The following is a 14,021-nucleotide window of genomic DNA, read 5'->3' on the forward strand; positions in this document are numbered from 1 at the left end:
AGACGTCCTAGGCCCATTTAATATTATTTTAGCCTTCCGAAGTTCGACCAAAAAATCGGCCATTTTTGAAAATTTTCCCTTGGTCCCCCCTTTGCTGTTTTGCGAAAAATGGCCATTTTCGACACTTTTGCGAAAAATGTTATTTCTCCTCTAATAGGTCTTTTTTCATGCGGTTTTTTGCATAGCACAAATCTAGGATAGTTTAGCTTTCAATCCATACTAATTAGGCCATCAGGCGACTTGTATTTCCTATTATTTTAGCCTTCCGAAGTTCGACCAAAAAATCGGCCATTTTTGAAAATTTTCCCTTGGTCCCCCTTTGCTGTTTTGCGAAAAATGGCCATTTTCGACACTTTTGCGAAAAATGTTATTTCTCCTCTAATAGGTCTTTTTTCATGCGGTTTTTTGCATAGCACAAATCTAGGATAGTTTAGCTTTCAATCCATACTAATTAGGCCATCAGGCGACTTGTATTTCCTATTATTTTAGCCTTCCGAAGTTCGACCAAAAAATCGGCCATTTTTGAAAATTTTCCCTTGGTCCCCCCTTTGCTGTTTTGCGAAAAATGGCCATTTTCGACACTTTTGCGAAAAATGTTATTTCTCCTCTAATAGGTCTTTTTTCATGCGGTTTTTTGCATAGCACAAATCTAGGATAGTTTAGCTTTCAATCCATACTAATTAGGCCATCAGGCGACTTGTATTTCCTATTATTTTAGCCTTCCGAAGTTCGACCAAAAAATCGGCCATTTTTGAAAATTTTCCCTTGGTCCCCCCTTTGCTGTTTTGCGAAAAATGGCCATTTTCGACACTTTTGCGAAAAATGTTATTTCTCCTCTAATAGGTCTTTTTTCATGCGGTTTTTTGCATAGCACAAATCTAGGATAGTTTAGCTTTCAATCCATACTAATTAGGCCATCAGGCGACTTGTATTTCCTATTATTTTAGCCTTCCGAAGTTCGACCAAAAAATCGGCCATTTTTGAAAATTTTCCCTTGGTCCCCCCTTTGCTGTTTTGCGAAAAATGGCCATTTTCGACACTTTTGCGAAAAATGTTATTTCTCCTCTAATAGGTCTTTTTTCATGCGGTTTTTTGCATAGCACAAATCTAGGATAGTTTAGCTTTCAATCCATACTAATTAGGCCATCAGGCGACTTGTATTTCCTATTATTTTAGCCTTCCGAAGTTCGACCAAAAAATCGGCCATTTTTGAAAATTTTCCCTTGGTCCCCCCTTTGCTGTTTTGCGAAAAATGGCCATTTTCGACACTTTTGCGAAAAATGTTATTTCTCCTCTAATAGGTCTTTTTTCATGCGGTTTTTTGCATAGCACAAATCTAGGATAGTTTAGCTTTCAATCCATACTAATTAGGCCATCAGGCGACTTGTATTTCCTATTATTTTAGCCTTCCGAAGTTCGACCAAAAAATCGGCCATTTTTGAAAATTTTCCCTTGGTCCCCCCTTTGCTGTTTTGCGAAAAATGGCCATTTTCGACACTTTTGCGAAAAATGTTATTTCTCCTCTAATAGGTCTTTTTTCATGCGGTTTTTTGCATAGCACAAATCTAGGATAGTTTAGCTTTCAATCCATACTAATTAGGCCATCAGGCGACTTGTATTTCCTATTATTTTAGCCTTCCGAAGTTCGACCAAAAAATCGGCCATTTTTGAAAATTTTCCCTTGGTCCCCCCTTTGCTGTTTTGCGAAAAATGGCCATTTTCGACACTTTTGCGAAAAATGTTATTTCTCCTCTAATAGGTCTTTTTTCATGCGGTTTTTTGCATAGCACAAATCTAGGATAGTTTAGCTTTCAATCCATACTAATTAGGCCATCAGGCGACTTGTATTTCCTATTATTTTAGCCTTCCGAAGTTCGACCAAAAAATCGGCCATTTTTGAAAATTTTCCCTTGGTCCCCCCTTTGCTGTTTTGCGAAAAATGGCCATTTTCGACACTTTTGCGAAAAATGTTATTTCTCCTCTAATAGGTCTTTTTTCATGCGGTTTTTTGCATAGCACAAATCTAGGATAGTTTAGCTTTCAATCCATACTAATTAGGCCATCAGGCGACTTGTATTTCCTATTATTTTAGCCTTCCGAAGTTCGACCAAAAAATCGGCCATTTTTGAAAATTTTCCCTTGGTCCCCCCTTTGCTGTTTTGCGAAAAATGGCCATTTTCGACACTTTTGCGAAAAATGTTATTTCTCCTCTAATAGGTCTTTTTTCATGCGGTTTTTTGCATAGCACAAATCTAGGATAGTTTAGCTTTCAATCCATACTAATTAGGCCATCAGGCGACTTGTATTTCCTATTATTTTAGCCTTCCGAAGTTCGACCAAAAAATCGGCCATTTTTGAAAATTTTCCCTTGGTCCCCCCTTTGCTGTTTTGCGAAAAATGGCCATTTTCGACACTTTTGCGAAAAATGTTATTTCTCCTCTAATAGGTCTTTTTTCATGCGGTTTTTTGCATAGCACAAATCTAGGATAGTTTAGCTTTCAATCCATACTAATTAGGCCATCAGGCGACTTGTATTTCCTATTATTTTAGCCTTCCGAAGTTCGACCAAAAAATCGGCCATTTTTGAAAATTTTCCCTTGGTCCCCCCTTTGCTGTTTTGCGAAAAATGGCCATTTTCGACACTTTTGCGAAAAATGTTATTTCTCCTCTAATAGGTCTTTTTTCATGCGGTTTTTTGCATAGCACAAATCTAGGATAGTTTAGCTTTCAATCCATACTAATTAGGCCATCAGGCGACTTGTATTTCCTATTATTTTAGCCTTCCGAAGTTCGACCAAAAAATCGGCCATTTTTGAAAATTTTCCCTTGGTCCCCCCTTTGCTGTTTTGCGAAAAATGGCCATTTTCGACACTTTTGCGAAAAATGTTATTTCTCCTCTAATAGGTCTTTTTTCATGCGGTTTTTTGCATAGCACAAATCTAGGATAGTTTAGCTTTCAATCCATACTAATTAGGCCATCAGGCGACTTGTATTTCCTATTATTTTAGCCTTCCGAAGTTCGACCAAAAAATCGGCCATTTTTGAAAATTTTCCCTTGGTCCCCCCTTTGCTGTTTTGCGAAAAATGGCCATTTTCGACACTTTTGCGAAAAATGTTATTTCTCCTCTAATAGGTCTTTTTTCATGCGGTTTTTTGCATAGCACAAATCTAGGATAGTTTAGCTTTCAATCCATACTAATTAGGCCATCAGGCGACTTGTATTTCCTATTATTTTAGCCTTCCGAAGTTCGACCAAAAAATCGGCCATTTTTGAAAATTTTCCCTTGGTCCCCCCTTTGCTGTTTTGCGAAAAATGGCCATTTTCGACACTTTTGCGAAAAATGTTATTTCTCCTCTAATAGGTCTTTTTTCATGCGGTTTTTTGCATAGCACAAATCTAGGATAGTTTAGCTTTCAATCCATACTAATTAGGCCATCAGGCGACTTGTATTTCCTATTATTTTAGCCTTCCGAAGTTCGACCAAAAAATCGGCCATTTTTGAAAATTTTCCCTTGGTCCCCCCTTTGCTGTTTTGCGAAAAATGGCCATTTTCGACACTTTTGCGAAAAATGTTATTTCTCCTCTAATAGGTCTTTTTTCATGCGGTTTTTTGCATAGCACAAATCTAGGATAGTTTAGCTTTCAATCCATACTAATTAGGCCATCAGGCGACTTGTATTTCCTATTATTTTAGCCTTCCGAAGTTCGACCAAAAAATCGGCCATTTTTGAAAATTTTCCCTTGGTCCCCCCTTTGCTGTTTTGCGAAAAATGGCCATTTTCGACACTTTTGCGAAAAATGTTATTTCTCCTCTAATAGGTCTTTTTTCATGCGGTTTTTTGCATAGCACAAATCTAGGATAGTTTAGCTTTCAATCCATACTAATTAGGCCATCAGGCGACTTGTATTTCCTATTATTTTAGCCTTCCGAAGTTCGACCAAAAAATCGGCCATTTTTGAAAATTTTCCCTTGGTCCCCCCTTTGCTGTTTTGCGAAAAATGGCCATTTTCGACACTTTTGCGAAAAATGTTATTTCTCCTCTAATAGGTCTTTTTTCATGCGGTTTTTTGCATAGCACAAATCTAGGATAGTTTAGCTTTCAATCCATACTAATTAGGCCATCAGGCGACTTGTATTTCCTATTATTTTAGCCTTCCGAAGTTCGACCAAAAAATCGGCCATTTTTGAAAATTTTCCCTTGGTCCCCCCTTTGCTGTTTTGCGAAAAATGGCCATTTTCGACACTTTTGCGAAAAATGTTATTTCTCCTCTAATAGGTCTTTTTTCATGCGGTTTTTTGCATAGCACAAATCTAGGATAGTTTAGCTTTCAATCCATACTAATTAGGCCATCAGGCGACTTGTATTTCCTATTATTTTAGCCTTCCGAAGTTCGACCAAAAAATCGGCCATTTTTGAAAATTTTCCCTTGGTCCCCCCTTTGCTGTTTTGCGAAAAATGGCCATTTTCGACACTTTTGCGAAAAATGTTATTTCTCCTCTAATAGGTCTTTTTTCATGCGGTTTTTTGCATAGCACAAATCTAGGATAGTTTAGCTTTCAATCCATACTAATTAGGCCATCAGGCGACTTGTATTTCCTATTATTTTAGCCTTCCGAAGTTCGACCAAAAAATCGGCCATTTTTGAAAATTTTCCCTTGGTCCCCCCTTTGCTGTTTTGCGAAAAATGGCCATTTTCGACACTTTTGCGAAAAATGTTATTTCTCCTCTAATAGGTCTTTTTTCATGCGGTTTTTTGCATAGCACAAATCTAGGATAGTTTAGCTTTCAATCCATACTAATTAGGCCATCAGGCGACTTGTATTTCCTATTATTTTAGCCTTCCGAAGTTCGACCAAAAAATCGGCCATTTTTGAAAATTTTCCCTTGGTCCCCCTTTGCTGTTTTGCGAAAAATGGCCATTTTCGACACTTTTGCGAAAAATGTTATTTCTCCTCTAATAGGTCTTTTTTCATGCGGTTTTTTGCATAGCACAAATCTAGGATAGTTTAGCTTTCAATCCATACTAATTAGGCCATCAGGCGACTTGTATTTCCTATTATTTTAGCCTTCCGAAGTTCGACCAAAAAATCGGCCATTTTTGAAAATTTTCCCTTGGTCCCCCTTTGCTGTTTTGCGAAAAATGGCCATTTTCGACACTTTTGCGAAAAATGTTATTTCTCCTCTAATAGGTCTTTTTTCATGCGGTTTTTTGCATAGCACAAATCTAGGATAGTTTAGCTTTCAATCCATACTAATTAGGCCATCAGGCGACTTGTATTTCCTATTATTTTAGCCTTCCGAAGTTCGACCAAAAAATCGGCCATTTTTGAAAATTTTCCCTTGGTCCCCCCTTTGCTGTTTTGCGAAAAATGGCCATTTTCGACACTTTTGCGAAAAATGTTATTTCTCCTCTAATAGGTCTTTTTTCATGCGGTTTTTTGCATAGCACAAATCTAGGATAGTTTAGCTTTCAATCCATACTAATTAGGCCATCAGGCGACTTGTATTTCCTATTATTTTAGCCTTCCGAAGTTCGACCAAAAAATCGGCCATTTTTGAAAATTTTCCCTTGGTCCCCCCTTTGCTGTTTTGCGAAAAATGGCCATTTTCGACACTTTTGCGAAAAATGTTATTTCTCCTCTAATAGGTCTTTTTTCATGCGGTTTTTTGCATAGCACAAATCTAGGATAGTTTAGCTTTCAATCCATACTAATTAGGCCATCAGGCGACTTGTATTTCCTATTATTTTAGCCTTCCGAAGTTCGACCAAAAAATCGGCCATTTTTGAAAATTTTCCCTTGGTCCCCCCTTTGCTGTTTTGCGAAAAATGGCCATTTTCGACACTTTTGCGAAAAATGTTATTTCTCCTCTAATAGGTCTTTTTTCATGCGGTTTTTTGCATAGCACAAATCTAGGATAGTTTAGCTTTCAATCCATACTAATTAGGCCATCAGGCGACTTGTATTTCCTATTATTTTAGCCTTCCGAAGTTCGACCAAAAAATCGGCCATTTTTGAAAATTTTCCCTTGGTCCCCCCTTTGCTGTTTTGCGAAAAATGGCCATTTTCGACACTTTTGCGAAAAATGTTATTTCTCCTCTAATAGGTCTTTTTTCATGCGGTTTTTTGCATAGCACAAATCTAGGATAGTTTAGCTTTCAATCCATACTAATTAGGCCATCAGGCGACTTGTATTTCCTATTATTTTAGCCTTCCGAAGTTCGACCAAAAAATCGGCCATTTTTGAAAATTTTCCCTTGGTCCCCCCTTTGCTGTTTTGCGAAAAATGGCCATTTTCGACACTTTTGCGAAAAATGTTATTTCTCCTCTAATAGGTCTTTTTTCATGCGGTTTTTTGCATAGCACAAATCTAGGATAGTTTAGCTTTCAATCCATACTAATTAGGCCATCAGGCGACTTGTATTTCCTATTATTTTAGCCTTCCGAAGTTCGACCAAAAAATCGGCCATTTTTGAAAATTTTCCCTTGGTCCCCCCTTTGCTGTTTTGCGAAAAATGGCCATTTTCGACACTTTTGCGAAAAATGTTATTTCTCCTCTAATAGGTCTTTTTTCATGCGGTTTTTTGCATAGCACAAATCTAGGATAGTTTAGCTTTCAATCCATACTAATTAGGCCATCAGGCGACTTGTATTTCCTATTATTTTAGCCTTCCGAAGTTCGACCAAAAAATCGGCCATTTTTGAAAATTTTCCCTTGGTCCCCCTTTGCTGTTTTGCGAAAAATGGCCATTTTCGACACTTTTGCGAAAAATGTTATTTCTCCTCTAATAGGTCTTTTTTCATGCGGTTTTTTGCATAGCACAAATCTAGGATAGTTTAGCTTTCAATCCATACTAATTAGGCCATCAGGCGACTTGTATTTCCTATTATTTTAGCCTTCCGAAGTTCGACCAAAAAATCGGCCATTTTTGAAAATTTTCCCTTGGTCCCCCCTTTGCTGTTTTGCGAAAAATGGCCATTTTCGACACTTTTGCGAAAAATGTTATTTCTCCTCTAATAGGTCTTTTTTCATGCGGTTTTTTGCATAGCACAAATCTAGGATAGTTTAGCTTTCAATCCATACTAATTAGGCCATCAGGCGACTTGTATTTCCTATTATTTTAGCCTTCCGAAGTTCGACCAAAAAATCGGCCATTTTTGAAAATTTTCCCTTGGTCCCCCCTTTGCTGTTTTGCGAAAAATGGCCATTTTCGACACTTTTGCGAAAAATGTTATTTCTCCTCTAATAGGTCTTTTTTCATGCGGTTTTTTGCATAGCACAAATCTAGGATAGTTTAGCTTTCAATCCATACTAATTAGGCCATCAGGCGACTTGTATTTCCTATTATTTTAGCCTTCCGAAGTTCGACCAAAAAATCGGCCATTTTTGAAAATTTTCCCTTGGTCCCCCCTTTGCTGTTTTGCGAAAAATGGCCATTTTCGACACTTTTGCGAAAAATGTTATTTCTCCTCTAATAGGTCTTTTTTCATGCGGTTTTTTGCATAGCACAAATCTAGGATAGTTTAGCTTTCAATCCATACTAATTAGGCCATCAGGCGACTTGTATTTCCTATTATTTTAGCCTTCCGAAGTTCGACCAAAAAATCGGCCATTTTTGAAAATTTTCCCTTGGTCCCCCCTTTGCTGTTTTGCGAAAAATGGCCATTTTCGACACTTTTGCGAAAAATGTTATTTCTCCTCTAATAGGTCTTTTTTCATGCGGTTTTTTGCATAGCACAAATCTAGGATAGTTTAGCTTTCAATCCATACTAATTAGGCCATCAGGCGACTTGTATTTCCTATTATTTTAGCCTTCCGAAGTTCGACCAAAAAATCGGCCATTTTTGAAAATTTTCCCTTGGTCCCCCCTTTGCTGTTTTGCGAAAAATGGCCATTTTCGACACTTTTGCGAAAAATGATATTTCTCCTCTAATAGCTTTTTTTTTTATGCCGTTTTTTGCATAGCACAAATCTAGGATAGTTTAGCTTTCAATCCATACTAATTAGGCCATCAGGCGACTTGTATTTCCTATTATTTTAGCCTTCCGAAGTTCGACCAAAAAATCGGCCATTTTTGAAAATTTTCCCTTGGTCCCCCCTTTGCTGTTTTGCGAAAAATGGCCATTTTCGACACTTTTGCGAAAAATGTTATTTCTCCTCTAATAGGTCTTTTTTCATGCGGTTTTTTGCATAGCACAAATCTAGGATAGTTTAGCTTTCAATCCATACTAATTAGGCCATCAGGCGACTTGTATTTCCTATTATTTTAGCCTTCCGAAGTTCGACCAAAAAATCGGCCATTTTTGAAAATTTTCCCTTGGTCCCCCTTTGCTGTTTTGCGAAAAATGGCCATTTTCGACACTTTTGCGAAAAATGTTATTTCTCCTCTAATAGGTCTTTTTTCATGCGGTTTTTTGCATAGCACAAATCTAGGATAGTTTAGCTTTCAATCCATACTAATTAGGCCATCAGGCGACTTGTATTTCCTATTATTTTAGCCTTCCGAAGTTCGACCAAAAAATCGGCCATTTTTGAAAATTTTCCCTTGGTCCCCCTTTGCTGTTTTGCGAAAAATGGCCATTTTCGACACTTTTGCGAAAAATGTTATTTCTCCTCTAATAGGTCTTTTTTCATGCGGTTTTTTGCATAGCACAAATCTAGGATAGTTTAGCTTTCAATCCATACTAATTAGGCCATCAGGCGACTTGTATTTCCTATTATTTTAGCCTTCCGAAGTTCGACCAAAAAATCGGCCATTTTTGAAAATTTTCCCTTGGTCCCCCCTTTGCTGTTTTGCGAAAAATGGCCATTTTCGACACTTTTGCGAAAAATGTTATTTCTCCTCTAATAGGTCTTTTTTCATGCGGTTTTTTGCATAGCACAAATCTAGGATAGTTTAGCTTTCAATCCATACTAATTAGGCCATCAGGCGACTTGTATTTCCTATTATTTTAGCCTTCCGAAGTTCGACCAAAAAATCGGCCATTTTTGAAAATTTTCCCTTGGTCCCCCTTTGCTGTTTTGCGAAAAATGGCCATTTTCGACACTTTTGCGAAAAATGTTATTTCTCCTCTAATAGGTCTTTTTTCATGCGGTTTTTTGCATAGCACAAATCTAGGATAGTTTAGCTTTCAATCCATACTAATTAGGCCATCAGGCGACTTGTATTTCCTATTATTTTAGCCTTCCGAAGTTCGACCAAAAAATCGGCCATTTTTGAAAATTTTCCCTTGGTCCCCCCTTTGCTGTTTTGCGAAAAATGGCCATTTTCGACACTTTTGCGAAAAATGTTATTTCTCCTCTAATAGGTCTTTTTTCATGCGGTTTTTTGCATAGCACAAATCTAGGATAGTTTAGCTTTCAATCCATACTAATTAGGCCATCAGGCGACTTGTATTTCCTATTATTTTAGCCTTCCGAAGTTCGACCAAAAAATCGGCCATTTTTGAAAATTTTCCCTTGGTCCCCTCCTTGCTGTTTTGCAAAAAATGGCCATTTTCGACACTTTTGCGAAAAATGTTATTTCTCCTCTAATAGGTCTTTTTTCATGCGGTTTTTTGCATAGCACAAATCTAGGATAGTTTAGCTTTCAATCCATACTAATTAGGCCATCAGGCGACTTGTATTTCCTATATTTTAGCCTTCCGAAGTTCGACCAAAAAATCGGCCATTTTTGAAAATTTTCCCTTGGTCCCCCTTTGCTGTTTTGCGAAAAATGGCCATTTTCGACACTTTTGCGAAAAATGTTATTTCTCCTCTAATAGGTCTTTTTTCATGCGGTTTTTTGCATAGCACAAATCTAGGATAGTTTAGCTTTCAATCCATACTAATTAGGCCATCAGGCGACTTGTATTTCCTATTATTTTAGCCTTCCGAAGTTCGACCAAAAAATCGGCCATTTTTGAAAATTTTCCCTTGGTCCCCCCTTTGCTGTTTTGCGAAAAATGGCCATTTTCGACACTTTTGCGAAAAATGTTATTTCTCCTCTAATAGGTCTTTTTTCATGCGGTTTTTTGCATAGCACAAATCTAGGATAGTTTAGCTTTCAATCCATACTAATTAGGCCATCAGGCGACTTGTATTTCCTATTATTTTAGCCTTCCGAAGTTCGACCAAAAAATCGGCCATTTTTGAAAATTTCCCTTGGTCCCCCCTTTGCTGTTTTGCGAAAAATGGCCATTTTCGACACTTTTGCGAAAAATGTTATTTCTCCTCTAATAGGTCTTTTTTCATGCGGTTTTTTGCATAGCACAAATCTAGGATAGTTTAGCTTTCAATCCATACTAATTAGGCCATCAGGCGACTTGTATTTCCTATTATTTTAGCCTTCCGAAGTTCGACCAAAAAATCGGCCATTTTTGAAAATTTTCCCTTGGTCCCCCTTTGCTGTTTTGCGAAAAATGGCCATTTTCGACACTTTTGCGAAAAATGTTATTTCTCCTCTAATAGGTCTTTTTTCATGCGGTTTTTTGCATAGCACAAATCTAGGATAGTTTAGCTTTCAATCCATACTAATTAGGCCATCAGGCGACTTGTATTTCCTATTATTTTAGCCTTCCGAAGTTCGACCAAAAAATCGGCCATTTTTGAAATTTTCCCTTGGTCCCCCATTTGCTGTTTTGCGAAAAATGGCCATTTTCGACACTTTTGCGAAAAATGTTATTTCTCCTCTAATAGGTCTTTTTTCATGCGGTTTTTTGCATAGCACAAATCTAGGATAGTTTAGCTTTCAATCCATACTAATTAGGCCATCAGGCGACTTGTATTTCCTATTATTTTAGCCTTCCGAAGTTCGACCAAAAAATCGGCCATTTTTGAAAATTTTCCCTTGGTCCCCCCTTTGCTGTTTTGCGAAAAATGGCCATTTTCGACACTTTTGCGAAAAATGTTATTTCTCCTCTAATAGGTCTTTTTTCATGCGGTTTTTTGCATAGCACAAATCTAGGATAGTTTAGCTTTCAATCCATACTAATTAGGCCATCAGGCGACTTGTATTTCCTATTATTTTAGCCTTCCGAAGTTCGACCAAAAAATCGGCCATTTTTGAAAATTTTCCTTGGTCCCCCCTTTGCTGTTTGCGAAAAATGGCCATTTTCGACACTTTTGCGAAAAATGTTATTTCTCCTCTAATAGGTCTTTTTTCATGCGGTTTTTTGCATAGCACAAATCTAGGATAGTTTAGCTTTCAATCCATACTAATTAGGCCATCAGGCGACTTGTATTTCCTATTTTTTTAGCCTTCCGAAGTTCGACCAAAAAATCGGCCATTTTTGAAAATTTTCCCTTGGTCCCCCCTTTGCTGTTTTGCGAAAAATGGCCATTTTCGACACTTTTGCGAAAAATGTTATTTCTCCTCTAATAGGTCTTTTTTCATGCGGTTTTTTGCATAGCACAAATCTAGGATAGTTTAGCTTTCAATCCATACTAATTAGGCCATCAGGCGACTTGTATTTCCTATTATTTTAGCCTTCCGAAGTTCGACCAAAAAATCGGCCATTTTTGAAAATTTTCCCTTGGTCCCCCCTTTGCTGTTTTGCGAAAAATGGCCATTTTCGACACTTTTGCGAAAAATGTTATTTCTCCTCTAATAGGTCTTTTTTCATGCGGTTTTTTGCATAGCACAAATCTAGGATAGTTTAGCTTTCAATCCATACTAATTAGGCCATCAGGCGACTTGTATTTCCTATTATTTTAGCCTTCCGAAGTTCGACCAAAAAATCGGTTATTTTTAAAAATTTTCCTTTGGTCCTCCCTTTGCTGTTTTGCGAAAAATGGCCATTTTCGACACTTTTGCGAAAAATGTTCTTTCTCCTCTAACAGGTCCCTTTCATGCGGTTTTTTGCATAGCACAAATCTAGGATAGTTTAGCTTTCAATCCATACTAATTAGGCCATCAGGCGACTTGTATTTCCTATTATTTTAGCCTTCCGAAGTTCGACCAAAAAATCGGCCATTTTTGAAAATTTGACCTTGGTCCCCCTTTGCTGTTTTGCGAAAAATGGCCATTTTCGACACTTTTGCGAAAAATGTTATTTCTCCTCTAATAGGTCTTTTTTCATGCGGTTTTTTGCATAGCACAAATCTAGGATAGTTTAGCTTTCAATCCATACTAATTAGGCCATCAGGCGACTTGTATTTCCTATTATTTTAGCCTTCCGAAGTTCGACCAAAAAATCGGCCATTTTTGAAAATTTTCCCTTGGTCCCCCCTTTGCTGTTTTGCGAAAAATGGCCATTTTCGACACTTTTGCGAAAAATGTTATTTCTCCTCTAATAGGTCTTTTTTCATGCGGTTTTTTGCATAGCACAAATCTAGGATAGTTTAGCTTTCAATCCATACTAATTAGGCCATCAGGCGACTTGTATTTCCTATTATTTTAGCCTTCCGAAGTTCGACCAAAAAATCGGCCATTTTTGAAAATTTTCCCTTGGTCCCCCTTTGCTGTTTTGCGAAAAATGGCCATTTTCGACACTTTTGCGAAAAATGTTATTTCTCCTCTAATAGGTCTTTTTTCATGCGGTTTTTTGCATAGCACAAATCTAGGATAGTTTAGCTTTCAATCCATACTAATTAGGCCATCAGGCGACTTGTATTTCCTATTTTTTAGCCTTCCGAAGTTCGACCAAAAAATCGGCCATTTTTGAAAATTTTCTTTTGGTCCCCCCTTTGCTGTTTTGCGAAAAATGGCCATTTTCGACACTTTTGCGAAAAATGTTATTTCTCCTCTAATAGGTCTTTTTTCATGCGGTTTTTTGCATAGCACAAATCTAGGATAGTTTAGCTTTCAATCCATACTAATTAGGCCATCAGGCGACTTGTATTTCCTATTATTTTAGCCTTCCGAAGTTCGACCAAAAAAATCGGCCATTTTTGAAAAATTTCCCTTTGTCCCCCCTTTGCTTTTTTGCTAAAATTGGCCATTTTCGACACTTTTGCGAAAAATGTTATTTCTCCTCTAATAGGTCTTTTTTCATGCGGTTTTTTGCATAGCACAAATCTAGGATAGTTTAGCTTTCAATCCATACTAATTAGGCCATCAGGCGACTTGTATTTCCTATTTTTTAGCCTTCCGAAGTTCGACCAAAAAATCGGCCATTTTTGTAAATTTTCCCCTGGTACGCCCTTTGCTGTTTTGCGAAAAATGGCCATTTTCGACACTTTTGCGAAAAATGTTATTTCTCCTCTAATAGGTCTTTTTTCATGCGGTTTTTTGCATAGCACAAATCTAGGATAGTTTAGCTTTCAATCCATACTAATTAGGCCATCAGGCGACTTGGAAATACGAAAGTTTTAGCCTTCCGAAGTTCGACCAAAAAATCGGCCATTTTTGAAAATTTTCCTTTGGTCCCCCCTTTGCTGTTTTGCGAAAAATGGCCATTTTCGACACTTTTGCGAAAATGTTATTTCTCCTCTAATAGGTCTTTTTTCATGCGGTTTTTTGCATAGCACAAATCTAGGATAGTTTAGCTTTCAATCCATACTAATTAGGCCATCAGGCGACTTGTATTTCCTATTTTTTTAGCCTTCCGAAGTTCGACCAAAAAATCGGCCATTTTTGAAAATTTCCCTTGGTCCCCCCTTTGCTGTTTTGCGAAAAATGGCCATTTTCGACACTTTTGCGAAAAATGTTATTTCTCCTCTAATAGGTCTTTTTTCATGCGGTTTTTTGCATAGCACAAATCTAGGATAGTTTAGCTTTCAATCCATACTAATTAGGCCATCAGGCGACTTGTATTTCCTATTTTTTTAGCCTTCCGAAGTTCGACCAAAAAATCGGCCATTTTTGAAAATTTTCCCTTGGTCCCCCCTTTGCTGTTTTGCGAAAAATGTTATTTCTCCTCTAATAGGTCTTTTTTCATGCGGTTTTTTGCATAGCACAAATCTAGGATAGTTTAGCTTTCAATCCATACTAATTAGGCCATCAGGCGACTTGTATTTCCTATTTTTTTAGCCTTCCGAAGTTCGACCAAAAAATCGGCCATTTTTGAAATTTTTCTTTGGTCCCCCCTTTGCTGTTT

The sequence above is a fragment of the Montipora capricornis genome, chromosome 1, assembly GCF_036669925.1.
Source record: "Montipora capricornis isolate CH-2021 chromosome 1, ASM3666992v2, whole genome shotgun sequence".
Classification (NCBI taxonomy): domain Eukaryota; kingdom Metazoa; phylum Cnidaria; class Anthozoa; order Scleractinia; family Acroporidae; genus Montipora; species Montipora capricornis.